Source organism: Clarias gariepinus, chromosome 13 (genome assembly GCF_024256425.1).
Source record: "Clarias gariepinus isolate MV-2021 ecotype Netherlands chromosome 13, CGAR_prim_01v2, whole genome shotgun sequence".
NCBI lineage: Eukaryota > Metazoa > Chordata > Actinopteri > Siluriformes > Clariidae > Clarias > Clarias gariepinus.
This window is the reverse complement of record NC_071112.1, coordinates 585,962-613,332: the sequence shown is the minus strand read 5'-3', so window position 1 is coordinate 613,332 and position 27,371 is coordinate 585,962. Positions and strand designations below refer to the sequence as shown.

At 41.9% G+C, this 27,371-nt stretch overlaps 1 long non-coding RNA gene across 1 annotated transcript; it reads left to right on the top strand.

Annotated features, from left to right (window-relative positions):
* Positions 1–20,097: 20,097 nt before the first annotated feature.
* Positions 20,098–21,425, top strand: LOC128535646 (uncharacterized). Its single transcript, XR_008361857.1, has 3 exons — positions 20,098–20,278; positions 20,379–20,778; positions 21,298–21,425. It is a non-coding gene; the product is annotated as an uncharacterized LOC128535646 (long non-coding RNA).
* Positions 21,426–27,371: the final 5,946 nt, after the last annotated feature.

Sequence of the window (27,371 nt, the reverse complement as noted above, 5' to 3'; positions counted from 1 at the left end):
CACAGTAAGTGAAGTCTCTCCTGCTCCGAAGCTGTAAAGGCGGAGGACAGAAGACTTCAAAACAATAGGATGCATATTGGCAAATGTGTGCGGAGAGGACCAACCCTCCGCATTACAGACTTGCTGCAAAGGAATACCTCTTGCTAGTGCAATTAATGAGGCGATTCCCCTGGTTGAATGAACCCTGATTCCTAGAGGCGAAGTGAACCCACGCGCCTCATAGGAGAGGGCAATAGCATCTCTCACGTAGCTTGCGGCTTCAAATCATGTAAAAAATGCCCTGACTTACGCCACTGGCTAATGCGGTGGACGTAAATCTGAAGAGCACGTACTGGACACAGTAAGTGAAGTCTCTCCTGCTCCGAAGCTGTAAAGGCGGAGGACAGAAGGCTTCAAAACAATAGGATGCATATTGGCAAATGTGTGCGGAGAGGACCAACTCTCCGCATCACAGACTTGCTGCAAAGGAATACCTCTTGCTAGTGCAATTGATGAGGCGATTCCCCTGGTTGAATGAACCCTGATTCCTAGAGGCGAATTGAACCCATGCGCCTTATAGGAGAGGGCAATAGCATCTCTCACGGAGCTTGCGGCTTCAAAACATGTAAAAGCTGCTCTGACTTACGCCACTGGCTAATGCGGTGGATGTAAATCTGAAGAGCACATACTGGACACAGTAAGTGATGTCTCTCCTGCTCCGAAACTGTAAAGGCGGAGGACAGAAGGCTTCAAAACAATAGGATGCATGTTGGCAAATGTGTGCGGAGAGGACCAACCCTCCGTGTCACATACTTGCTGCAAGGGAATACCTCTTGCTAATGCAATTGATGAAGCGATTCCCCTGGTTGAATGAGCCCTGATTCCTAGAGGCGAAGTGAGCCCACGCGCCTCATAGGAGAGGGCAATAGCTGTCCGCTCCTCTTAGAGAGGTAACATCATTTAGAAAAACCATCTTAAGGGTCAGAAACCTGAGGCGCTGACTCTAGTGGTTCAAAAGGGGCACAAGCCAGAGGACAAATTTTTTTTCTGCAGAAACTCCAGCACTGAAACAATTCGGCAGTGGACTGGGTCTACCTGCTTCGTCATGCACCAACTTTTCAAATACATTCTATTTGAGGGGAGGCAGTCCTAGTACTTAGAATAGTCTTAATTACGCTGGCTGGAAGACCAGCTTGACTTAGAGTCAGAGAGTAGTAAAGGGGACATTTGCTGATCTTGCGAGGCAAAGAGGTCCACCTACGCTACATGAAATTTTCCAAGAGTGTAGATCGCCCTGAGGGACAGGAATCTGGTGCGCTAGCTATTTAGCGGCGCGAGCACAGTCCGCCCTGGCGATTAATATACGAGACTGCCATAGTGTTGTCCACCCGCACTAGGACATGGTAGTCTCAACTGCTGGAGGAAGTGCTTTAGGGCCTGAAATAGAGCCATGATTTTGAGGCAATTGAGTGCCGCGCAAAAAGATGGCCTCTCCAGCTCCCTTGGGCTGGACGGTCATTTAAGACCGCACCCCAGCCCATGAGGGAAGCGTCTGTCGTTAGCATCTGCGACGACAAGACGAACTTAGAGTGGGACCCAGAGTCAGAAACCGGGGTCTGAACCACATAGGAAGGGTACAAAGCACCTGGCGCGTAGCCCTTATTGGGGATTGGCCCTAGAGTAAAATCCCCTGGTTCTTAGCCACAACTGAAATGCTCTCATGTGCAGAAGGTCCAAAGGTGTCACCGTGGATACAGCTGCCATGAGAGCTAAGATCTCTGAAAGTGATGGTCACTTTCTGGTCTAGCTTGATTTCCTTGATGGTGTTGAGAATGGATTCGACACGAGCGGGAGACAGCTGTGCCCGCTTACGCTCAAATTCCATGTGACACCCAAAAATGTTGTCCTCTAAACAGGAAAGAGCATGCTTTCATGGCATTGGATCTCAATCCTAGGAAACAAAGATTAGCTAGAACGACATGCTGATGTCGAAGCGCTAGCTACTGAGACTGGGCCGGCCAGTCATGTAATTCAATACGGATGCTCTGGAGTCGTAAGAGCCAAAAATACATCCATGTATTTTGTGTATGTGTGGGTGAAAAAGCTAGACCAAATGGAAGGACCCGATACTGGTAAGCTTCGCCCCCGAAAGCGAACCTCAGGAACCTCCTGTGTTGTGGCAATATTTCCATTGATTTATTTTTAGATAGCGGTAAGGCCCGCAAAATCTAAAAAATTGGACTCAGCCCCCCGTTCCTCTTGCACTTTCCGGTTTCGTGGAGGTGGAGACCATGCCATTGAAACGCGGAGGGTGATGTGAGAACTGAATCCTGTAGTTTCTCTGTACAGTGCTTAGTGCCCAAGGAGATATACTTGGCAGTAGCTTCCACGCTGCCAGTTTCTCAGAAAGGGGCAAAGCTCAGTGGCTTGGTTAAACGGGGGGGATGTTAGATGTTCGGCATCCTGAAACACGGCAGGAAAAACCCGAAGAACTAACAATTTTATTGGAGACTGGAGTTGCCCGAAACACCAGTGGTGGCGGAGCAAGAACACCAACCTCCTGGGGGTGCCAGGGAGAACACTTCATTCTTTAAAAGGAATTCTGCGTGCCTCTCCCCATTGGGGGGCCACCCCCCACGATCCTGTTGAACCTCAGGGCTTCTTTGTGAAGACAATATTCCAGTCTGACCTCTTTTGAGGCGGATCTCTTCTTGTGTTTCATGCCTCGCAACAGTCAGACCCGGTCGAGACTGGGTGGCCGACAGTCCCGACTCTTGAGCAAGGCGGGGAAGGAATTTCCCGAAGGCTTGTTATATAACTCCGCCTCATGAACCTAGTGGCGCCCGAGTTAACGACATCGCCAAGCAGGCCGGGAGGCGAGATGGGGCATCGAGGAGGAATACACGATCCTTTTCCTTAATGCCCCTGAGATTCAACCACAAGTGCCTCTCCGCGGAGACCATAGCAGCCATAAAACGGCCGATAGCACGAGCCGTCTGCTTTGTTGCACGAAGAGACAAGTCTGTGGCCCGGCGTAAATCCAATACGCCTTACCTTGCAGAGCCCCGCCAGTACTCAAGTCTCTCAGCAGGTCAGCCTGGTAGGCGTGCAAAACCGCCATGGTGTGCAATGGAGCACCAACCTGACCTGCTGCCTGAAAAGCTTTTCCCTCCAGGGAAGATAAAAAGTCTACACAGCTTGAAAGGAAGTAATAGCTTTTCAGGAAGGATGATGTCCCAGAAGAGAGATAGCCTGGAAGCGTCTCTTCTATCTGGGTGTCATCATATAACTCCGCGTTCCTACCTCAATTATATTTAAATAAATAAATAAGTTGATGGCAGGAAAACACGGGATGAATACAGCTTACTCCATGAAAGGGTTAACTTATATGGAGATTGCTAAGAAAAGGGGAGAGAGCGTCGTTGAGGCTCCGCCCCCGGCCACCCGACAGAACCTGCCGTCTGTTTTTTTTTTTTAATATTATTTTTAAGTGCTTAGAGCTATTATCATCTCCGCGAAAGCAAGAGAGGATGTTTATCCTTGCCCATTCACAAGAAGCGCGGCGCGCGCTTGCGAGCGGACAGAGGGATTTCCCGATCCGATGAGAACGCGAAAGAAAGGAGTTTTGAAACCCGTCTCTCACTGCTCTGCCGGATGCACGTGTTTAAGCCCCAGAAATGCGCGGCGGCTCGGAATGCGAGGCGCGCGCGTAGCACTTAATCGAAGCAGTAAAGTGTAGAGATCGCCCTCCGATATGGATTATACACACGGAGGGACATCTCGTTTAAAACTCTACCATATCGGTGAGTTAAACACTTTCTTATTTTGCTGGTTTAAACACACACGCAAACACAACAAGGTCAGTGAAGACAAAAGATCTGAGGAATGTTTCCGGTTCACTCCTATTTATAACCTGCAGGTGCGTCTCATCAGATGACGTCACCCGACCGAGGTTATATAAGCCAAAATTTGGCGTGTTTGATACACACATGCTTCACAACCGGCAACATGACAAGATGTTTCCCATAGCGTTTTCACGCAGCATCGAGTGTAGCCTTTGAAAGGGAACTCGTTTTTACAACTTCTAGTCTGTTACACGGACGAATTGCGAAATTACGCCTACGGATGCTGTGTGTTAAACCGCTGTCAAAAATACATCATCAAGGCCACATGCACAGGCATTACTATTCGAGGGAAGAGGAATCGATTCGGCGCATGCGCCCCGCCACACAGTTTTAAACTGGCGCCAAAATGGCAGATCAGCAGCCGAGCTCTCTCTCATCGTCTCAGGTAAGTTTTTTTTTTTTTCACAGATTCGGACATGTTTAGGAGAAGTAAAATTACAGATGTTTATAGTAGTGTGGCATCGCCGTGGTAAGGCAATTAAATATGAAGTTTTAGACCCGATTACGCCACCCCGAGGTTAACCGGGGAAATAACCCAAATAAGGAACACAACTTCATTAGGCTAAGTGAATCAGAGAGACAGGATACAAAATGTACAAAACTTTATTTTAGTTCACAATAAAATAAATTAAAACTCAATAGCATGCAATGCTAGGTTTCAAATGGCCATCACGCACAGTATAGGTGGAACAGGGCACTCTGTGTAAACACAAAATAAATCACACAAAAAAGTCAAATGAAACAAAACTTACAAAAACAGGACAGAACAAATTTCAGGCACAGGCTTCCCAGTGGCAGGGGCAGGCTGAACGAGGTACAAACCTTAAGGTGCACTTCACACGCATCCACACACACAGTGAAACAGGAATACAATCAGCACTGCACTCCACACTATTACACTACCACCCGTACTCAGAGCTAAGTAGCTAGCTAGCCTCCCGGCTCAACAGTGCCTGAGGTGGACCAACATAAAATCATACAAAAAAACACATTCAACATAACAAAATAAACACCAAGAAACAGATAAAGAAAACCAAGTTCTCTTTATATTAAATATCAAAACAATAAACACAAACAAAGGAAAATTCAGTTAAACCAAAAAACAAAGCAATTCCAATCTAACTGTCGCTGGATCAGTCATATCAAAGTCAGAGTTCTCCAAAAGCTACAACACTTTCCATGAAACAATTACAGATACAGGTAACCAAAAGCCCAAACAGGCCTGTGAACAGTAGCAAGGCAAATCTGACTTGCTTATACAGTTAGCAGAGGAATTAAAAGAACAACGAAACGAAAAACACAAAAAAAGGAAATGGTGAGAAACAACCTGGAGGAAAAAAAGAAACAGCAGGAGAAACAGGAAGAGAAACAGCAGCGCCGTCCTTAGGCAAGGCGGAGGGCAAATACTTCCGCCATCACAAGACTCGCCGGCACCGCGTCAGACATTCACAGCCACCAGACGAATCGTTTCGCCACGCGAGTTGTAGTGCCGCTCACAGCGGACCACGCAGAATAACACATGCACAAGAGAAGGCTCCATGGCTGACAAAGAGTAGATAGTCTGACTTAAACAGATATCCATTAGCCAATGCGCATACTTCTGTCCTCGCGCACGCCGTAAAGGCGGTCCTAGTTGTGACGTACACCAGGTAGATTATTCCAGCCTTAAATACCTGCAAGAGCCATTCTGATAGGCTATCGTGGGTGACAATTAACCTACGTGTGAACCAATGAAAGGACCCCATCACCCACATTGCCACAATCTACCCACAGCTCTTGAATCGTCGACCCGACGATTACCCAAATAACCCAAGCCCAAGGCCTGAACAGTACAAACATAAATAGCCTCAACGCCTAGAGAACCAGGATCGATCCTGGGTAACTGACTTACGGCACCCTGCCCCGATAATCCTACAGGGGCCTCAGCTGCAGCATCCACCCCAAACATCAATAAACTAGGACCTGCCAGACCCTGGCCCTGACTTTTTACCTCAAAAGCCATGGGCAGAGTCCCTGGTGCCACCCTAAACAGGGCGACCCATTGCACAGACTACTGCCCATTTGCGGGACCAACACTAGGGGCGACACATATGAACTGCAGCCTTCTAGAAGCTAGCTGACATGTGACTTAACTACTTTATTTTCTGACGGCAGAATTGCTTATACCGCTGAACAGACACTAAATCCAGCAATGGTATCTCCTGCGACATCAAATTTAAATGATATCGCCGCAACACCCTGACCTCACTTTGTTCTGTCTCAAAGAGTAGAAAAATCACAGCTTCAATTAAATCTTAGATTGGAGCAACTGCTTCTGCGACTTAAGAATGCATTGACGCCTTCACTGGCTCGTCCCCAGGTCTGTACCAAAGGCAACTCTAACAAGCAAAGGCGAAGCCAGCAATCCCGTTGGCAACCCGGATACCGGAGGCTCAAACAAACCAGTCCCCTCTGCATACTGTGCAGAGCATGCAGCAAATACAAACCTTAACATCCCACTGGATATGCGAAACGACTTACGACCCCACAATCTGTCCTTCCCCGTACCTACTACTGAGAACTGACCCTCAGCTAGATGGCAGTGTTGCATCGCCTGTAAAACTAGTTTTGGGGCCCCTACTAAAGAGGAACAATCAACCAAACCAGGACCATACTGACCAAAAGGCTCCTGGTAGCATCGACCAATCAATCAATCACACATCTCAATGTCCAACTCCAGGCAGCCGCTGTATGAAATTGACAACCCATTACTGTACAAAATTGACAACCCATTGGCTGCATGGAGCTGGAACCACCGACATAAATTTAACCGATCTAAACCACATAATCGAAAGTGCGTTTGGAAGCAACTTTCGGTAATGGTAGACACTATAGACCCAGTGTCCACCAAACAAGGCAATCCAACACTACCAATACGAACAAGAAGATGTGGGCGAGACAATAACCAGTGAGATAAGGCAATACTTGAGCCGTTGTCCAATCCAACCGCGCTTCGACTCTGCAACGCGGTGGGGACTAGTTTCCCGACGGCACAAGTGAGTCAGACTGTCCACTCGTAGTTCGCCTTGCGACAATTAACGGTAGACGAGCAGGTACATGCTTCCTATCGCACGCTCTAGCGAAATGATCCGCCCTTAGCGGGGCTACCACCCCCCTTAATTCGCGCAAACCTTCCTCCATCTTTGTAGCACCAGCCACACTCACTACTCGGAGAAGGCACACCGGACGCCGCTGCTGTCTCTCCTCCAGCTCGATGTTCCCACAAAATCAATCCTAAGATACAACAAACACCAAAAAACAGAACAAAGAAAAACAACCAACCAGGGTTGAGTACACAGAGTAGCCCAAATACATATGTACCCACGTCTCTCTGAACAAGGAAAGCCTATCCTGCCGACTACGCCAGAAATGTGGCAACGCCGTGGTAAGGCAATTAAATATGAAGTTTTAGACCCGATTACGCCACCCCGAGGTTAAGCAGGGAAATAACCCAAATAAGGAACACAACTTCGTTAGGCTAAGTGAATCAGAGAGACAGGATACAAAATGTACAAAACTTTATTTTAGTTCACAATAAAATAAATTAAAACTCAATAGCAAGCAATGCTAGGTTTCAAATGGCCATCACGCACAGTATAGCTGGAACAGTGCACTCTGTGTAAACACAAAATAAATCACACAAAAAAGTCAAATGAAACAAAACTTACAAAAACAGGACAGAACAAATTTCAGGCACAGGCTTCCCAGTGGCAGGGGCAGGCTGAACGAGGTACAAACCTTAAGGTGCACTTCACACGCATCCACACACAGTGAAACAGGAATACAATCAGCACACTATTACACTACCACCCGTACTCAGAGCTAAGTAGCTAGCTAGCCTCCTGGCTCAACAGTGCCTGAGGTGGACCAACATAAAATCATACAAAAAAACACATCCAACGTAACAAAATAAACACCAAGGAACAGATAAAGAAAACCAAGTTCTCTTTATATTAAATACCAAAACAATAAACACAAACAAAGGAAAATTCAGTTAAACCAAAAAACAAAGCAATTCCAATCTAACTGTCGCTGGATCAGTCATATCAAAGTCAGAGTTCTTCAAAAGCTACAACACTTTCCATGAAACAATCACAGATACAGGTAACCAAAAGCCCAAACAGGCCTGTGAACAGTAGCAAGGCAAACCTGACTTGCTTATACAGTTAGCAGAGGAATTAAAAGAACAACGAAACGAAAAACACAAAAAAAGGAAATGGTGAAAAACAACCAGGAGGAAAAAAAAGAAACAGCAGCGCCGTCCTCAGGCAAGGCGGAGGGCAAATACTTCCGCCATCACGAGACTTGCCGGCACCGCGTCAGACATTCACAGCCACCAGACGAATCGTTTCGCCACGCAAGTTGTAGTGCCGCTCACAGCGGACCACGCAGAATAACACATGCACAAGAGAAGGCTCCACGGCCGACAAAAAGTAGACAGTCTGACTCAAACAGATATCCATTAGCCAATGCGCATACTTCTGTCCTCGCGCACGCCGTGAAGGCGGTCCTAGTTGTGACGTACACCAGGTAGATTATTCCAGCCTTAAATACCTGCAAGAGCCATTCTGATAGGCTATCGTGGGTGACAATTAACCTACGTGTAAGCCAATGAAAGGACCCCATCACCCACATTGCCACAGTAGGTAAGATTTTAGGAGTTTAAAACGGTGGCAGGTTTATTCAAACTTTATTGTTGTACTATTATTAAACTTTCAGCTGCATAACAAACATCATCTCTGTTATCTTATGTCAACTGTTATCACCCAGATGAGGATGGGTTCCCTGTTGATTCTGGTTCCTCTCAAGGTTTCTTCCTATTGCCATCTCAGGGAGTTTTTCCTTGCCACTGTCGCCGTCACCCTTGGCTTGCTCATCAGAGAAATTTCATTCATCATTCATTTAGCGTTAGAGGAGCGCATCCAGACTTTAGAGAGGGTTAGAGAGTGTGAGAGCAGTGTTATTCCTGTAGCGGACAGTCTGGGTGCCGCAGGCGGAGATAACCAGCCCCTGACTCCGGCATTAGAGCCCTCCCAGCGGGGCGAGTGGGTGACGACTCGGCGGCATACTTGTTCAGCCAAAGCTAATGCTAAGGCTAGCCCACCGGAGCACACCTCTTCTGCGCTTCACGTGTCCAACAGGTTTGCTCTCCTCAGTGATGCACCCGCTGAGAAACCTGAAAGAGCTCTGGTTATAGGAGACTCTATACTGAGGCACGTGAAATTAGCTAGACCTTTAGGGGCACCAGCGGCAGTGGTTAGGTGTATCCCGGGAGCCAGAGCACCGGACATAGCAGGCAATCTTAGGGCTCTAGGACAGCACAGGTTCTGCAAGATAGTAGTACATGCTGGAGCTAACGATATACGCCTTCGTCAGTCAGAGGTTAGTAAGAATAACTTTATAGAGGTGTTTAAATTAGCGAAGGCGATGTCCGATGGAGTAGTATGCTCTGGTCCTATCCCAATGAGACGTGGTGACATAACTTACAGCAGGTTATGGTCGCTGAACCGCTGGATGTCCAGGTGGTGCCCTGAAAACAACGTGGGCTTTATTGATAATTGGAAGACCTTTGAGGGCAAAGCTGGCCTGTTAGGGCGGGACGGTGTCCATCCCACTCGGGAAGGTGCTGCTCTCATTTCTTGTAGTATAGCTCATAGTCTTAGAAAAGGCCTAGTTAATCGGTGACAATCCAGAGCCCAGGCCAGGGAGCAGACAGACAGGCTAACCCAACCGTCTGCTAGCTGCATAGAGTCGTCACTCAGGGTTCACTCTATTGAGACTGTGTCTGTTCCCCGAGCTAAAATCAAATTTAGAAAGACTCAGAAAGTCTGTTTTAGTAATTTAATTAGCATAAAGACCACAAACTTGGATCAGACTGAATGCGCAGCCGGCACCTCTGATCTGAAGCTAGGACTCTTAAATATTAGATCTCTCGCATCTAAAGCAGTTATAGTTCATGAAATTATCACAGATCAGGAGTTTGATATACTCTGTTTAACAGAAACCTGGATTAAACAGGACGAGTATGTAGCTCTAAATGAAGCTAGTCCTCCTGGATACAGCTACATACACCAGCCTCGGTTAACTGGTAGAGGAGGAGGCGTCGCAGTTATTCACAATGATAATTTGACTATTGTACAAAAACACGGACACAAATTTAATTCATTTGAAATTCTTTACAGTAACATAAGTGTATTTAACTATATTAAGTCAGCTCAGTCGATCCCGCTAATTGTCATTTACAGACCTCCAGGGCCGTACTCGGAATTTCTTAGTGAATTTGCAGATTTCCTCTCAAACCTAGTCGTTTCTGTAGACAAAGTGTTAATTGCTGGAGATTTTAATATTCATTTTGAAAACCCAGAAGACCCTCTGAGAACTGCATTTATGTCTATACTGGACTCGGTAGGAGTAAATCAGTGTGTAGTAGGACCCACTCATAAAGCAGGTCACACTTTAGATTTAATAATATTATTTGGATTAAGTATAAGAAGTTTATTCACAATACCACTATCTGAAGTTATCTCAGATCACTATCTTGTCTCAATTCAAGTGTGTCACAATAATAATGTACACACAGCGCCGCGCTACCGTATGAAACGTACATTCACATCAACTACCAAACAGAGTTTTATCAGTAATCTCCCAGAGTTCCCAACTTCGATTAGATCACCGTCTGACCCCACAGAACTCGATCAGGCGACTGAATATTTAGAGTCGACATTTCGCTATACCCTAGATAATGTAGCTCCAGTCAAAAGAAAAATTATTAGAGATAAAAAACTTGCTCCCTGGTATAAAGATCACACGCACACTTTAAAACAGACCGCTCTGAAATTAGAACGTAAATGGCGTCAAACTAAATTACTAGTATTTCAAATAGCATGGAAGGAGAGCATCCTGAACTATAGAAAAGCTCTTAGTGTAGCTAGATCAACATATCTCTCCACTCTTATAGAAAATAACAAAAATAATCCTAGATTCTTATTTAATGCTGTAGCCAAATTAACCAGAAATAAGACCACTGCAGAAATCTCCACAACAACACCATGCAATAGTGAGGACTTCATGAACTTTTTTAATAATAAAATTGTAAATATAAGGCATAAAATTGAGGTTTTGAAACTGAACAATGTAATTGATGCAGATGTTAATCTAGCCATGTCAGACCAGAACCTAGAATACTTTACTCCCCTTGAAGAGAATGAACTAATTTCACTCATCTCTTCTTCAAATTCATCAACCTGTATATTAGATCCTGTACCGACACATTTTCTTGAACAGATAGTACCAGCAATAATAGAACCCCTGTTGAGAATAATTAATTCTTCACTCAGCATTGGATATGTTCCAAAATCTTTTAAATTAGCAGTTATCAAACCAATAATTAAGAAACCTGACCTCGACCCCTGTCAGCTGTCCAGTTACAGACCAATATCAAACCTCCCCTTTATCTCTAAGATCCTGGAAAAGATAGTAGCGGAGCAGCTATGCTCATATATACATAGAAATGGCATACATGAACTGTATCAGTCAGGATTTAGGCCTCATCACAGTACAGAGACAGCGCTCGTTAAAGTAGTAAATGACATTCTATTGGCCTCTGATCAGGGTTGTGTAACTATGCTTGTATTACTTGACCTCAGTGCAGCTTTTGACACTGTTGATCACGCTATTCTTCTTCACGGATTAGAAAATGTAGTGGGAATTAAGGGTACAGCCCTCTCCTGGCTCAGATCCTATCTGACCCATCGTTATCAGTACGTAGACTTAAATGGTGATTATTCTGCATGTTCTCTAGTAGAGTTTGGCGTTCCGCAGGGTTCAGTTTTAGGTCCACTGCTTTTTTCCCTTTACATGCTTCCTCTGGGCAACATAATCCGTAAGCATGGTATTAGTTTTCATTGTTATGCTGACGATACACAGTTATATGTCTCAGCAAAACCTGATGAGAAAAAACAGCTTACTAAAATTGAGCAATGTGTGCAGGACATAAGAAATTGGATGCTAATTAACTTCCTTCTGCTAAATCCGGATAAGACATAAGTTCTAGTCATAGGACCGCATACAGCTAGGAGTAAAATTTTAGATCACACCGTAACTTTAGATGGCCTTTCTGTTCCATCAAATGCAACAGTGAAAGACCTTGGTGTGATTATTGATTCCAGCCTTTCATTTGAAGCACATGTAGATAATATTACCAGGATAGCATTCTTTCACCTCAGAAATATTGCGAGAATAAGAAATTTATTGTCGCTAAACGACGCAGAAAAACTAGTTCATGCTTTTATCACCTCTAGGTTGGACTATTGTAATGCCTTACTGTCTGGTTGTTCAGCTAGATGCATAAATAAGCTTCAGCTAGTCCGGAATGCAGCAGCGAGAGTCCTCACCAGAACCAGAAGATATGAGCACATCACCCCTATCTTATCTTCACTCCATTGGCTCCCTGTGAAATTTCGCATTGATTTTAAAATACTACTCTTGACATATAAAGCATTAAATGGTCTCGCGCCGCAGTACCTGAGCGAACTGCTAGTGTCTTACGATCCGCCACGCCTACTTCGATCAAAGGATGCAGGCTGCTTGTCAGTACCGCGTATTATGAAAAATACAGCTGGGGGCAGAGCTTTTTCTTACAAAGCCCCAAAGTTATGGAATAGTCTTCCAAATAGTGTTCGGGACTCAGACACAGTCTCAGTGTTTAAGTCCAGGCTAAAAACCTATTTATTTAGCCAAGCATTTTTATAAATAGATTTGCCATGGGTAAAGGAGCAGATCTGGGGGACTCATGGACGTAGAGTATTATGGTGAACTGGTATGTTTGGATGCTGTCTTCCTCACTCTCATTAATCACTCAGGTTTGCTGACGGTGAGGTGATTGTTTGCTTTACATATCAGGAAGCCCCTATGTTTGTGTTTCCTTCTGGCTCTCCCTTTTAGTTATGCTGTCATAGTTAGTCCTGCCGGAGTCTCTGCTTGCACTCTACAGTTAATATACATTCACATTATACATTGTGTGACTGTGACCATACCTAACTGCCATCTCTCCTCTTCTTCTCTTTCCCCCCCTCTTTCTTTTTCCTCTCTCCTCCTGTCCCCCCCTTTTACTCTTTCTCTCTCTCTCTCTGTCGAGCTACACATGTCGTTCCTGAGCTGCCAGTGATCCAGACTCCCTCTGCCCTCCGGACCTGTCTGACCCATCCTGGTGCCCCGCTTCTGGCTGAAGATCTCGTCACATGGATGCCCCGTGTGTCTCTCTGGGATGCGTCTGGTGTTTGGGAATGATTCTCTCTACCTAGAAAATGGTTCTGGCCTTGACTTGTGTTGGCAACTGTTTCTCTGGGGACTTGACAGTTCGATAGTTCATGACTGGAACTTCCTACAAGTCTACCTGGGTCTTCAATAACTACCTGGACTCCATATTAACATCAATTAACATCAGCTATTATAGCTGAACTGCCTCCCACCCTACACACTGTATAAATGCAGATCATTTACTGCTTTCTGTTTCACCCAAATGAGGATGGGTTCCCTGTTGAGTCTGGTTCCTCTCAAGGTTTCTTCCTATTACCATCTCAGGGAGTTTTTCCTTGCCACTGTCGCCCTCGGCTTGCTCACCAGGGACAAACTGACCATTTTGATTCATACAAATTCACATTTCATACAAACTTAAATAATTCTTTTGACTATGTAAAGCTGCTTTGCGGCAATGAAAATTGCTAAAAGCGCTATACAAATAAAATTGAATTGAATTGAATTGAATTTATCTCATTATTATCTAGACACATTTTTTTCTCACATACACACACTATTTATTTATTTTATTTATTATTATATTATTATTTTAATTTATTTGAATTGAATTGAATGGAATTCCATAAATGTCCGTAGTGTGAAATTTTTCACAGCAACAGGTTTCCAAGGTGTTGATGATGTTACCATGGTAACGCATGGAGGAAGTGACGTTGCAGGGTGTTGGTGGAGTGGCTGAATTTTGTAGTTCGAAGTTCCCTTGACAGACATATCCTGAACATGGAGTAGGGTGTAGGGAATAGGGTGTAGGGAGTAGTGATTTCAATGTACATGGACTTGCCGAGTCATTCTCCCTGATTAGTAATAGTGGTTTTTAAATAGACTGTTATTGTAGAGTTTAGAGACCGCAAGTGATTTATTTATTATCATCACAGAAGTGGGTGGTGTGGAGGGTCGGAACAATGTTTGGATTCGATCAAGCGGAGGGAGTCACGTGGGATTCACATGAGTTAGTTATTGTTCATATTAGTGAAGGTGAGGAAACATTTCACAAACCAGTAGTTGTTTCTTTTGTAGAACGACATTTTAGCCACAGATTTTCATTTTGCAAATTATCACCTGCATTTTCTGCTACTGCAATATTCAGACATTATGTGGACAGTTCTGAATACACCATGTGATTGAGCAGTGATGATCATTATACTGTCCTACTCCGTCCTATAAACTGTCCAACAGCAGGCTGTTTACAAACCAGTACTACCATTCAGGGAGAATGAAGCGACAAGTCCGTCAACACTGAAATGACTTCCATTTAAGCTGAGAATCAGGTTTCCTGTACTATATATATATATATATATATATATATATATATATATATATATATATATATGTGTGTGTGTGTGTGCGCGCATTTCATATGTAATTGTTTGAGGAGTTAGTAGTATACAGTATACAGTGGTGTGAAAAACTATTTGCCCCCTTCCTGATTTTTAACACATTTAACTATTAGTCAAAGATAACACAAGTAAACACAAAATGCAGTTTTTAAATGATGGTTTTTATTATTTAGGGAGAAAAAAATACCCAAACCTACATGGCCCTGTGTGAAAAAGTGATTGCCCCCCTTGTTAAAAAATAACGTAACGGTGGTTTATCACACCTGAGTTCAATTTCTGTAGTCACCCCCAGGCCTGATTACTGCCACACCTGTTTCAATCAAGAAATCACTTAAATAGGAGCTACCTGACACAGAGAAGTAGACCAAAAGCACCTCAAAAGCTAGACATCATGCCAAGATCCAAAGAAATTCAGGAACAAATGAGAACAAAAGTAATTGAGATCTATCAGTCTGGTAAAGGTTATAAAGCCATTTCTAAAGCTTTGGGACTCCAGCGAACCACAGTGAGAGCCATTATCCACAAATGGCAAAAACATGGAACAGTGGTGAACCTTCCCAGGAGTGGCCGGCCGACCAAAATTACCCCAAGAGCGCAGAGACAACTCATCCGAGAGGCCACAAAAGACCCCAGGACAACATCTAAAGAACTGCAGGCCTCACTTGCCTCAATTAAGGTCAGTGTTCACGACTCCACCATAAGAAAGAGACTGGGCAAAAACGGCCTGCATGGCAGATTTCCAAGGCGCAAACCACTTTTAAGCAAAAAGAACATTAAGGCTCGTCTCAATTTTGCTAAAAAACATCTCAATGATTGCCAAGACTTTTGGGAAAATACCTTGTGGACAAATGAGACAAAAGTTTAACTTTTTGGAAGGTGCGTGTCCCGTTACATCTGGCTTAAAAGTAACACAGCATTTCTAGTCAAAGTCCAGACCTGAATCCTATTGAGATGTTGTGGCATGACCTTAAAAAGACGGTTCATGCTAGAAAACCCTGAAATAAAGCTGAATTACAACAATTCTGCAAAGATGAGTGGGCCAAAATTCCTCCAGAGCGCTGTAAAAGACTCATTGCAAGTTATCGCAAACACTTGATTGCAGTTATTGGTGGCCCAACCAGTTATTAGGTTCAGGGGGCAATTACTTTTTCACACAGGGCCATGTAGGTTTGGATTTTTTTTCTCCCTAAATAATAAAAACAATCATTTAAAAACTGCATTTTGTGTTTACTTGTGTTATCTTTGATTAATAGTTAAATATGTTTGATGATCAGAAACATTTTGTGTGACAAACATGCAAAAGAATAAGAAATCAGGAAGGGGGCAAATAGTTTTTTCACACCACTGTATGTATGTGTGACTGTTTCATACATTTAAAGTAAACTTTTAATTAAAAAAATAGCATGGATGCTTATCATTTACATATGGGTTTGTTAAATTCATCCTAACTTGACTTTGAACGAGCAAAATGCCATGAAAACTTAACCACGGTTTAAGACATTTTGCTGCGCAACAAGAGCAAATAAATAACCTTGTCATTAAGCACACACAGGTGTGGACACTCACTCATTACCTGTTTGTGCTTCACAACCTCTTCACTCATCATAACCAGCACTTGGCCATAAAATCTACCTTGTTTAGTCTACCGTGTATAATTGTTTAGCTTATTTAGGCAATTTCCTTGCTAATAATGTCATACACAGGGTTAAATAAGACCACTGTAGAAATCTCCACAACAACATCATGCAATAGTGAGGACTTCATTAGGCATAAAATTGAAAACCGAACAATGTAATTGATGCAGATGTTAATCTAGCCATGTCAGATCAGAACCTAGAATACTTTACTCCCCTTGAAGAGAATGAACTAATTTCACTCATCTCTTCTGCAAATTCATCAACCTGTATATTAGATCCTGTACCGACACATTTTCTTAAACAGATAGTACCAGCAATAACAGAACCCCTGTTGAGAATAATTAATTCTTCACTTAGCATTGGTTATGTTCCAAAATCTTTTAAATTAGCAGTTATCAAACCGATTATTAAGAAACCTGACCTCGACCCCTGTCAGCTGTCCAGTTACAGGCCAATATCAAACCTCCCCTTTATCTCTAAGATTCTGGAAAAGATAGTAGCGGAGCAGCTATGCTCATATCTACATAGGAATGGCATACATGAACTGTATCAGTCAGGATTTAGGCCTCATCACAGTACAGAGACAGCACTCGTTAAAGTAGTAAATGACATCCTATTGGCCTCTGATCAGGGTTGTGTAACTATGCTTGTATTACTCGACCTCAGTGCAGCTTTTGACACCGTTGATCACGCTATTCTTCTTCACAGATTAGAAATGTAGTAGGAATTAAGGGTACAGCCCTCTCCTGGCTCAGATCCTATCTGACCCTTCGTTATCAATATGTAGACTTAAATGGTGATTATTCTGCATGTTCTCTAGTGGAGTTTGGTGTTCCACAGGGTTCAGTTTTAGGCTCACTGCTTTTTTCCCTTTACATGCTTCCTCTGGGCAACATAATCCGTAAGCGTGGTATTAGTTTTCATTGTTTACATTTACATTTGGCAGACGCTCTTATCCAGAGCAACTAACATTTTTATCTCATTACACATCTGAGCAGTTGAGGGTTAAGTGCCTTGCTCAAGGGCCTAACAGTGGCAACTTGGTGGTTGTGGAGTTTGAACCTGTGATCTTCCGAACCGTAGTCCAATGCCTTAACCACTGAGCTACCCCTGACCCATTGTTATGCTGACGACACACAGTTATATGTCTCAGCAAAACCTAATGAGAAAAAACAGCTTACTAAAGTTGAGCAATGTGTGCAGGACATAAGAAATTGGATGATAATTAACTTCCTTCTGCTTAATCTGGATAAGACAGAAGTTCTAGTCATAGGACCGCATACAGCTAGAAGTAAGATTCCAGATCACTCTGTACCTTTAGATGGCCTTTTTGTTCCATCGAGTGCAACAGTAAAAGACCTCGGTGTGATTATAGATTCCAGCCTTTTATTTGAAGCTCATGTAGATAATATTACCAGGATAGCATTCTTTCACCTCAGAAATATTGCCAGGATAAGAAATTTATTGTCACTAAACGATGCAGAAAAACTAGTTCATGCTTTTATCACCTCTAGGTTGGACTATTGTAATGCCTTACTGTCTGGTTGTTCAACTAGGTGCATAAATAAGCTTAAGCTAGTCCAGAAGGCAGCAGCGAGAGTCCTCACTAGAACCAGAAGATACGAACACATCACCCCTATCTTATCTTCACTTCATTGGCTCCCTGTGAAATTTCACATTGATTTTAAAATACTACTCTTGACATATAAAGCATTAAATGGTCTCGCGCCACAGTACCTGAGTGAACTGCTAGTGTCTTACGAACCGCCACGCCTACTTCGATCAAAGGATGCAGGCTGTTTATCAGTACCGCGTATTATGAAAACTACAGCTGGGGGCGGAGCTTTTTCTTACAAAGCCCCAAAATAAGTGTTCGGGACTCAGACACAGTCTCAGTGGTTTAAGTCCAGGCTAAAAACCTATTTATTTAGCCAAGCATTTTTATAAATAGATTTGCCTTAGGTAAAGGAGCAGATCTGGGGGACTCATGGACGTAGAGTATTATGGTAAACTGGTATGTTTAGATGCTGTCCTCCCCACTCTCATTGATCACTCAGGTTTGCTGATGGTGAGGTGATTGTTTGCTTTTCATCTCAGTTCCCCCTCATGTTTGTGTTTCCTTCTGGCTCTCCCTTTTAGTTATGATGTCATAGTTAGTCCTGCCGGAGTCTCTGCTTGCACTCTACAGTTAATATACTTTCACATTATACATTGTGGGACTGTGACCATACCTAACTGTTATCTCTCCTCTTCTTCTCTTTCTCCCCCTCTTTCTCTTTCCTCTCTCCTCCTGTCTCCCCCTTTCACTCTTTTTCTCTCTCTCTGTCGAGCTACACATGTCGTTCCTGAGCTGCCAGTGATCCAGACTCCCTCTGCCCTCCGGACCTGTCTGACCCATCCTGGTGCCCCGTTTCTGGTTGGAGATCTCGTCACATGGATGCCCCGTGTGTCTCTCTGGGATGGGTCTGGTGTCTGGGAATGATTCTCTCTACCTAGAAAATGGTTCTGGCCTCGACTGGTGTTGCCAACTGTTTCTCTGGAGACTTGACAGTTCGATAGTTCATGACTGGAACTTCCTACAAGTCTACCTGAGTCTTCAATAACTACCTGGACTCCATATTAACATCAATTAACATCAGCTATTATAGCTGAACTGCCTCCCACCCTACACACTGTATAAATGCAGATCATTTACTGCTTTCTGTTTCACCCAGATGAGGATGGGTTCGCTGTTAAGTCTGGTTCCTCTCAAGGTTTCTTCCTATTACCATTTCAGGGAGTTTTTCCTTGCCACTGTCGCCCTCGGCTTGCTCACCAGGGACAAACTGACCATTTTGATTCATACAAATTCACATTTCATACCAACTTAAATAATTCTTTTGATTGTGTAAAGCTGCTTTGCGGCAATGACAATTGCTAAAAGCGCTATACAAATAAAATTGAATTAAATTGAATTGAATTAAATCACTACCTGTCTATAATACAAGTAACTCACTAATAAAAGCTGGATGTTTAATAAAGTTATCTTTGGCAAAATGACAAAAACACTAGCCTTTTCTGTTTTTCTGTACTCAGTGTAATCCTGGTTTTAGTATTTGTCTACTGGTGTTAAAAAGAATGTCAAAGAATTTCATTTTAGGTAAAACAATAAAATAAATCTGCAATTATATATTTTTTTCCATCTATACTTAAGTTGCTGAGACTGCACATTAATCTGGTTTACACGTACAATTGCAAATAATGTAAAAATATTATTGCTGAAAGTGCTTTGTGGTGAGCCACCAGGGGGTGATATACAGTAACTCAGGAGGTTTTGGTCAGATCATGAAATTGTGGAGAGAACAACATACACTATTTTTTTCTTTCTACAGCTTCAGTCACTCTGTCTCATCCAGAACAGAAACAGGATGGCCGACCTGCTTTATTGCCTCTTCATTCTGCTCGATCTCTTATCCAGTACGGTACAGAGACAAGCAAAATGTGAAATATGTATTGTTTTAGGTCTTAATATTTTAATTTGTCTTAATATATTTGTGTATTCTTGTTTACGTACAGGTGGGTCAGACTGTGTTCAGGTCAAGCAGCCACTGGACCTCTTAGTGAATCTCACAGATGATGTAAAAATCTCCTGTGAACATGATGATGACAATTTATATGTCATGTTATGGTATCAGAGAAGAAGAGAGAGCACGACTCTGGATTTGATCAGTTCTAACTACAACACAGGAGCACCAACCTATGAGCCTGGATACGCAACACGGTTCAAACATAACAGGATTAGCACTTTAACTGGAGATCTGATCATCTCTAATCTCAGCCAGTCAGACTCTGCTGTGTATTACTGCGCTGCCAGACGGCACAGTGCTTCTGTTTCATCACCTGCCTGACTCAAAACTGACGCATGCAGGAAATTCACACATCAGCAGAGCAGCTCAGGAGTCACATCACATGGTTCAGAGTCAGAGACACAGCAAACAGAAAAACAGACCGAAGTCTCCTCTAAACTACTCCGAGATCACTATGACTAGAACTCTCTTATACACACTGTTCTTTATTTTATTGAAAGGTATGCAACTCTAAATTACTTATAAGATAATAAGATTTGAATGTAAGCATAATGTTAAAGACATCTATTAAATACTATGATCTCCCTGTGTGTCTTTTAGGTTCCTGTAAGGGTGTATTAATCACTCAGTGGCCTAAATATATCTCCAGCTTTATAAACTCCTCAGTGGACATGCACTGTTACCAGAACGACACAGACTATCAGTACACTTACTGGTACAGACAGCTCGAAGGCAAAGAGCCGGTGCTCATAGCCTCATATGTAGCTCGCAATCCAAGGTACGAGACAGGGTTTGAAAAAAGTGTAACAGTTTGGGGATCAGAAACTAAGAAGTGGTCCCTGACAGTGACTGTTGGAGAGGACAGTGGTGCAGTTTACCTGTGTGCTGCTAGTTTCCACAGTGAATAAATACTGATCATCTGTGGGACAAAAACATGCTGGAAGTCTGCCAGTCTTCACATCTGACTTAACCACATGGCTCCAGTGCAGCGTCACTGAGGGTGAATTCTCATTGTTGTTTTGTTGTTGTTGTTCTGGTTGATCATTTTTTTTCTGTAACTTTCATACAGTTTATTTCTGCGCATCATATCTACACAGTGCTTCAGTTCTGCTGTGACCACAAGTACAGAAACTCCTCCTTACACTCCACCTCCGAACAGGAAGCATTTCATAAACATGAAAACAGATTTGGTCGAGTCGTTGCATCGACTCCTGTTACTAAACACAACAGAACATCAAATAGGTTTTTTTTTTTTTTCTATGCGATCTAGGATTTTATTTACAAATCTGATTTATACCTTTAGATTTTACACCTTATTTCTGCAAACAAATATTAGTTTATGACATACTGTAGGATGGAGCTTCATGTGCTGATTGTTCATGTTGTGTTGCTCTGCTTCATAGGTACACCACCATGCAGTAACGTCCAAATCTTACAGTCCAAATCAGATTACATTGAAAATATGTTTTATGTAAATTTCTATTATCATAAAATTCTATACTTATTTGTTCTTTTTCAGATCCTTCATTAAGCAGCAAAGTCACTCAGACGGCTGATGTGATCGAGAATCCAGGAATTAATGTGAATCTCAGTTGCAAACATACTTACAACAACTATTTTTACCTTTACTGGTACCAACAAACAAGACAAGACACATCACTGAAGCTTACTGGGTATCTCTACACAACAACCTTCAATAAGGAGACAGATTATGAGGAGCGTTTTTATATTTACGGAGATGCAAAAAGTGAAGGGACCCTGCAGATCTCTAACCTTACTGCACGTGACAGTGGCGTGTATTTCTGTGCTGTGAGAGAAAGCACAGTGGCACGGTTATCAGCTGCCTACTTCAAAAACTCACTGTTCCATAATTATATACTGTATTATGCTATCTTCACATCTCCAGCTGTTACTGTGTTGATGTTTTCAGCCACAATTAATCTTACACTTATTGTATTGTTCCATGAATATATTGTGTTAAATATTACAATTTTAGTTTCTCATATACTATATCTGGGAGTGACCTATGCATTATCTAATCATTACAACATCTAACTTGAGGCATGAACCAGAGAGAAACAGATGATGAGAGATGATCAGGTGGTGATTAGTTACTGCTGATGCTGAATGCTGAGTGGTTGGAACAGATGAGACGGGAAACGAGTGAATTTAATGAATTTCCTGAAAGATCATGGAAAGAAAATAACTTTTATTTTTAATAACTGTAACCTTGACATACAATGTGATTTAAAGAGTACACAGCTGCATTAACCATGCTATAAAGTAAACGTCTCGGGGTACTTTGCTGTAACCCTGTTCCCTGAAAAAGCGGGAACGAGATGCTGCGTGAAAACACTATGGGAACGTCTCTTTGTTCTACCGGTTATGAAGCATGTGTGTATCAAACACGCCAAATTTTGGCTTATATAACCTCGGTCAGGTGACGTCATCTGATGAAGTGCACCTGCAGGTTATAAATAGGAGGTTATAATTATTATTATTATTATTATTATTAATAAACAGTTTCTCTCTTCTGTACTAAAATTACTCTGACATGAGACAACTTGAATAATTGGTAGATCTGCTTAAACACAATATGGAAAATAATCATTATTACGTTTGTAAAAGACCAGAGACTGAGATGGTGGTTCACCGACATGGACACCCAGTTAAAGCTCAGACCCTAAGACTTTCAAGAAACCTTGTCAAGATTCATTTCTGCTCATCGATGGTCTACATCCAGTCTCACAGAGATGTAATAGTTTTACAAGTATATCAGGTGGAAGAAGCCATTTCTCTGGATCTGTGATCAACTACAGCTTCAACACCACAAAAAAGTGGATAATGTCAGATAAGGGAGTGAAATGATGAACAGTTTTTTTTCATAGTTAAAAAGAAATTTAAATAAGCACGTCAACAATGAACCTCCAGAAAAAAATTTAAGCCACAAACATTCAAGTCAAAATTCAAATTTTTATTTGTGACATACAGTTACACAACCACACTACCACAGTGGGATGTGCAGTCAAATTCTTACTTGTATTTTAACTGTTTGTGACCTAAATAAGAAAACTTGAGATGGAATATGAAGGTAAGAAAAGGGAAATGACACCAGAAAAGATTAAATAATATAAAATCTGCAAATATACATTTACAATAAAATTAGGTATAAAGTATGAAACTAAGTATAAAATAGAGCTATAGAGTTATTGTGATGTTTGTGAGTGTTTTGCCAGTAGGGGGGGATGTCCACTGCTATAAAGTTTTACCCAAACTCTTTATTATCTTTCAGTAGTCGCTCTTTATACAACTGTTTTTAAGTGGTACCTGTTCTAACCCGTCCCTGGTAGTGCAACAAATAGGCCACATCAGTAAATGTACTTACAAATCACCAAGAATATATAAAGGGGTACTAGATAAATATTAAATGATATTGAATATTATATCAGTTTTGCCCATGTACCAGGTGGACGTATTAAATGAGCAAACAGACACTGATGAAGAGCAACTGCATACAGGAATAAAAGCAGATTGTATGCTCATGAAGATGTACCATGAATTTAAGTACGTGATTTCATTTCATTATATAATCTATAGTTGCCTCAATATGATAATGGCATTGCTTATGATGCGAAAAAAGGGGCTAAAAACATTTCTTCATATAAGGAGCCAGTAGGGGGTGATATACTGTAACTCAAGAAGTTCTGTTGGATTTGCCTGTATGATTGTCAGCATACAGTAGACACAAGCGTCTCTTACAGCTTTTGCTCAATCACTCTGTCTCATCATAAAGATGTGGCTTTGGCTTTACATGCTCTGCATTCTTCTCATTTTATTATTCAGTATGATACCAATTTGACTTCCATACAAATATGTCGTCTTATTTTAGTTTGCTATTATTATTATTATTATTATTATTATTATTATTATTATTATTCATGTATCTTTTAATCTAAATGTATTTATTTCCTACAGGTCGGTCAGACTGTGTCAACTTTAAGCAACCATCAGATCTGATTGCGGATCTCAGTGGTAATGCTAGAATTGAATGTAAACATAACGAAAACAAATTGGATGTCATGTTATGGTACCAGAAAAAGACAGAGAGCACAGTTATGGCTTTGATCGGGTATAGTTATGCCACGATTCCACCGAATAATGAGGCTGGATACCCAGATACTCGCTTCAAACAAAGCAGGTTTGACACTGTAACTGGAGATCTGACCCTCTCTAATGTCAGCCTGTCGGATTCTGGTGTGTATTATTGCGCTGCTAAAATACACAGTGCTCCTGTTTCAGCACCTGCCTGACTTGAAACCCACACATACAGGAAATTCACACGACAGCACTGCAGCTCAGTTTTACACATCATGTGACTTGTACAATTAGAAATAAGGGAGTCAGAGACACATCAGCAAGATGAACATGACTGGAACGCTCTTATACGTCCTCTTCCTCATTTTAATTAAAGGTATAGAACTCTACACCACATAACAAGGTATAGAACCAAGTGTAAGTGCTACAGTATATTACAGATAACTTATATTCTAGTTTTTCCATGTGTTTTTTTAGGTTCCTGTCGGGGTGTGCTGATCACTCAGTGGCCTATAGATATCTCCAGCTTTAAAAACATCTCAGTGGACATGCACTGTTATCAGAACGATACAGACTATGACTACACGTACTGGTACAGACAAATAGAAGGCAAAGCGCCGGTGCTTATAGTCAGATCTGTAGCTGGCAGTGTCATCCAGGAGAAGGGGTTCGAACATGGCTTTAAAGCCTGGGGAACGAAGAAGAAGTGGTCTCTGACGGTGGATGTTAAAGAGGGAGGCGACGCAGTTTTCTTGTGTGCTGCTCGTTCCCACAGTGTACGAATGCTGATAACTCGTGAGGCAAAAACTTGCTGCAAGGCTGTCAGTGTGTTCAGCTAACGCAACCACATGGGTGTTAATGTCAGTGGAGTGTCACTAACTAATACTTGGCAGGAAATCAAAATATGTAAGAATGTGTGCAATGTTCAGTAACTTTTCTTATTTAAGATATAAAACAATGAATTAATGAAATTCTACTTTGGTTTATGCGGAAATGCTGACAAAGATAAAAATACAGTCTGCGATCACAATTGGGTCATGCTCACATCTAATGTCAGAATAAGGAACAATGTGGTTTCAGTAACATGGTGTATAGTTTAAGTATTTTTTAATACTAAATGTATTAGTGGGTGTATTTATTAACAGATCTACCTGCTTAGTGTAGTTTCTTAGTTAGAGTGATTGGACAAGGGTCAATTTCCACATAAACCACAAAAGAAACTTTATTTTATCTGCAACTGATCCTCAATAACATCATTTAAAAATTCCACATCCACAAGTGTTTTGCCAGTAGGGGGAGCCGTCTGCAGTAAATAGGTGCTGTACAGATCCCAAAAGGTTCTTGTGCTTATATATATATTATTCACTCGCTCACTATTCCTCTCCATAACTGACCCTCAGTCTTTTTCTTTTGCAGGGAGGACAAACTGTGCCGAAGTTCAACAGACATCTTCAATTCTAGTGAACGAAACACAGACTGTAACAATTCATTGTAGACACAATGACACAAATCTAGATATTATGTTATGGTATCAGCAGAAGATCGGCAGTACAATGGCCCTGATTGGATATACCTACGGCATGAGTGCGCCGAACTACGAGAATGATTTTAAAAATCGGTTCAATCAGAGCAGACAGAGCACAACAGAAGGAAATCTCACCATCTCTAAAATACTTGAGTCAGACTCTGCTGTTTATTACTGCACTGCACGCGAGCACAGTGCTACAGAGTCATATCACCTCCTTACTAAAAACCCCAAAAACACAAGCAAAGCTGATCACAAACCGTGTCAGTGCTTCAAAATGGAATTTAATGCTTCTGGTTTCCCATCAGATTTAATTTTCTTTATTACAACGGTAATTCTACATTGCATTTTCCGTTTGTGTTGTCTGAATCCATGTAATGTATTTTTCGAACCTTTGTCTGGTCACTTTGGGCCAACAGGGGGAGATGTTGCTTAATCTGAACCACCCATCTCTCTCTCTCTCTCTCTCTCTCTCTCTCTTCTTCTTCTTCTTCTGTCAAAAGCAACTCAAGCTCAACTCGAGAAAGATGCATGACATTACTTGTGCAATTGGCTTTTATCTTATTGTTTTTTCAAGTATGCATTTCTATGTATGAAATTATTATTCATGAAATGTGAAATTAAAATGGTACTAATAGTGTAACTTTTTATGTTCAACAGGAACGGTGGATAGCGTAAATTTTGAACAGGATCCATACTTGATTGTCAACCAAAATGCCACAGTGAAGATTCCATGTAGCCATAATGACAGAACATTAACCATGATGCTTTGGTATCTCCGAATGCCAGGCAGCACAAATCTCTCCCTGATCGGCTATTGTTACAGCACTGGAAGTCCAGTTTTTGAGCCTGGCTTCACTGAAGGGTTTGAAATGACCAGGCAGACCGCATTATCAGGAGAGCTGTCCATCTCCACCGCCAGCCCGTCAGACTCTGCTGTTTATTACTGTGCAGCCAAAATACACAGTGCTACACTTCTAATCATTTGCTAACAAAAACTAAACAGAATTTAATATTTACAGTAATGTTACAGTTAGAGGCCGTTATCTGATGCTGTAAAGAGTTAGCAGGAACCAGGTGCTCTGGATTAATACTAGTAAGAACATTCAGTAAGTACCATGTGTTAGTGTATTTCACCTCCTCCATAGGGATGATCTGAGTTCTCTGGAAGAGAAATGAAACAAAACAAAACAAAAAAAAAAGATCACCACCTTCTTTAACACAGATCCTAGTCTTTTCTTATGTTTAATCACATCACTCAGGCATAAGATAACAACCAGCAGACTTCTCATTCAATCTGCAATAAATTCACTCATTGGTATTCAAACCAAAGCCAATAATTTCACAGGAACATCATACTCCACTCATAACTAATAAACGACAGAGAATGAACAAATTATTAAATGCAAAAGTACCAAACGGTACCTTAAATTTGTCACTATGGTGGTACATCTGGTATGCGGTTTATGAATTTTACATTCTCCTTCATGATGATGTTTAGTTGATGAAGAGATCGGAAGATCGGCGGTTCAAACCCCCAGCTCCACCACATTGCTGCTGTTGGGCCCTTGAGCGAGGCCCTTAACCCTGTCTGCTCCAGGGGCGCCGTTAAATCCCCGACCCTGCGCTCTGACCCCTGCCTACTAACAAGAAGCTGGGATATGAGACGAATAGAGAATTTCACTGTATGTGTAACGAATAAAGGCTGAACTGAATGAACTGAGAGGAACATCTGATAGCAAATCTAGTCTTCTCTTTTATTCATTTCTATGCCTGAAATACCCAAAAGAAGAATTCTAATATTTCTGACATTTGACCTTCCTGTGACATTGATGCTGTTTCTGAAGCAATTCCAAATTCTAATTAGTTCATCTGCTGGCTACAATGATAATCTTATATACGGTTATATACAATTTTATCTCAGACTGATGACAGATAGCCCTAAACATAATACCACCTTCTAGTAAGTAAAA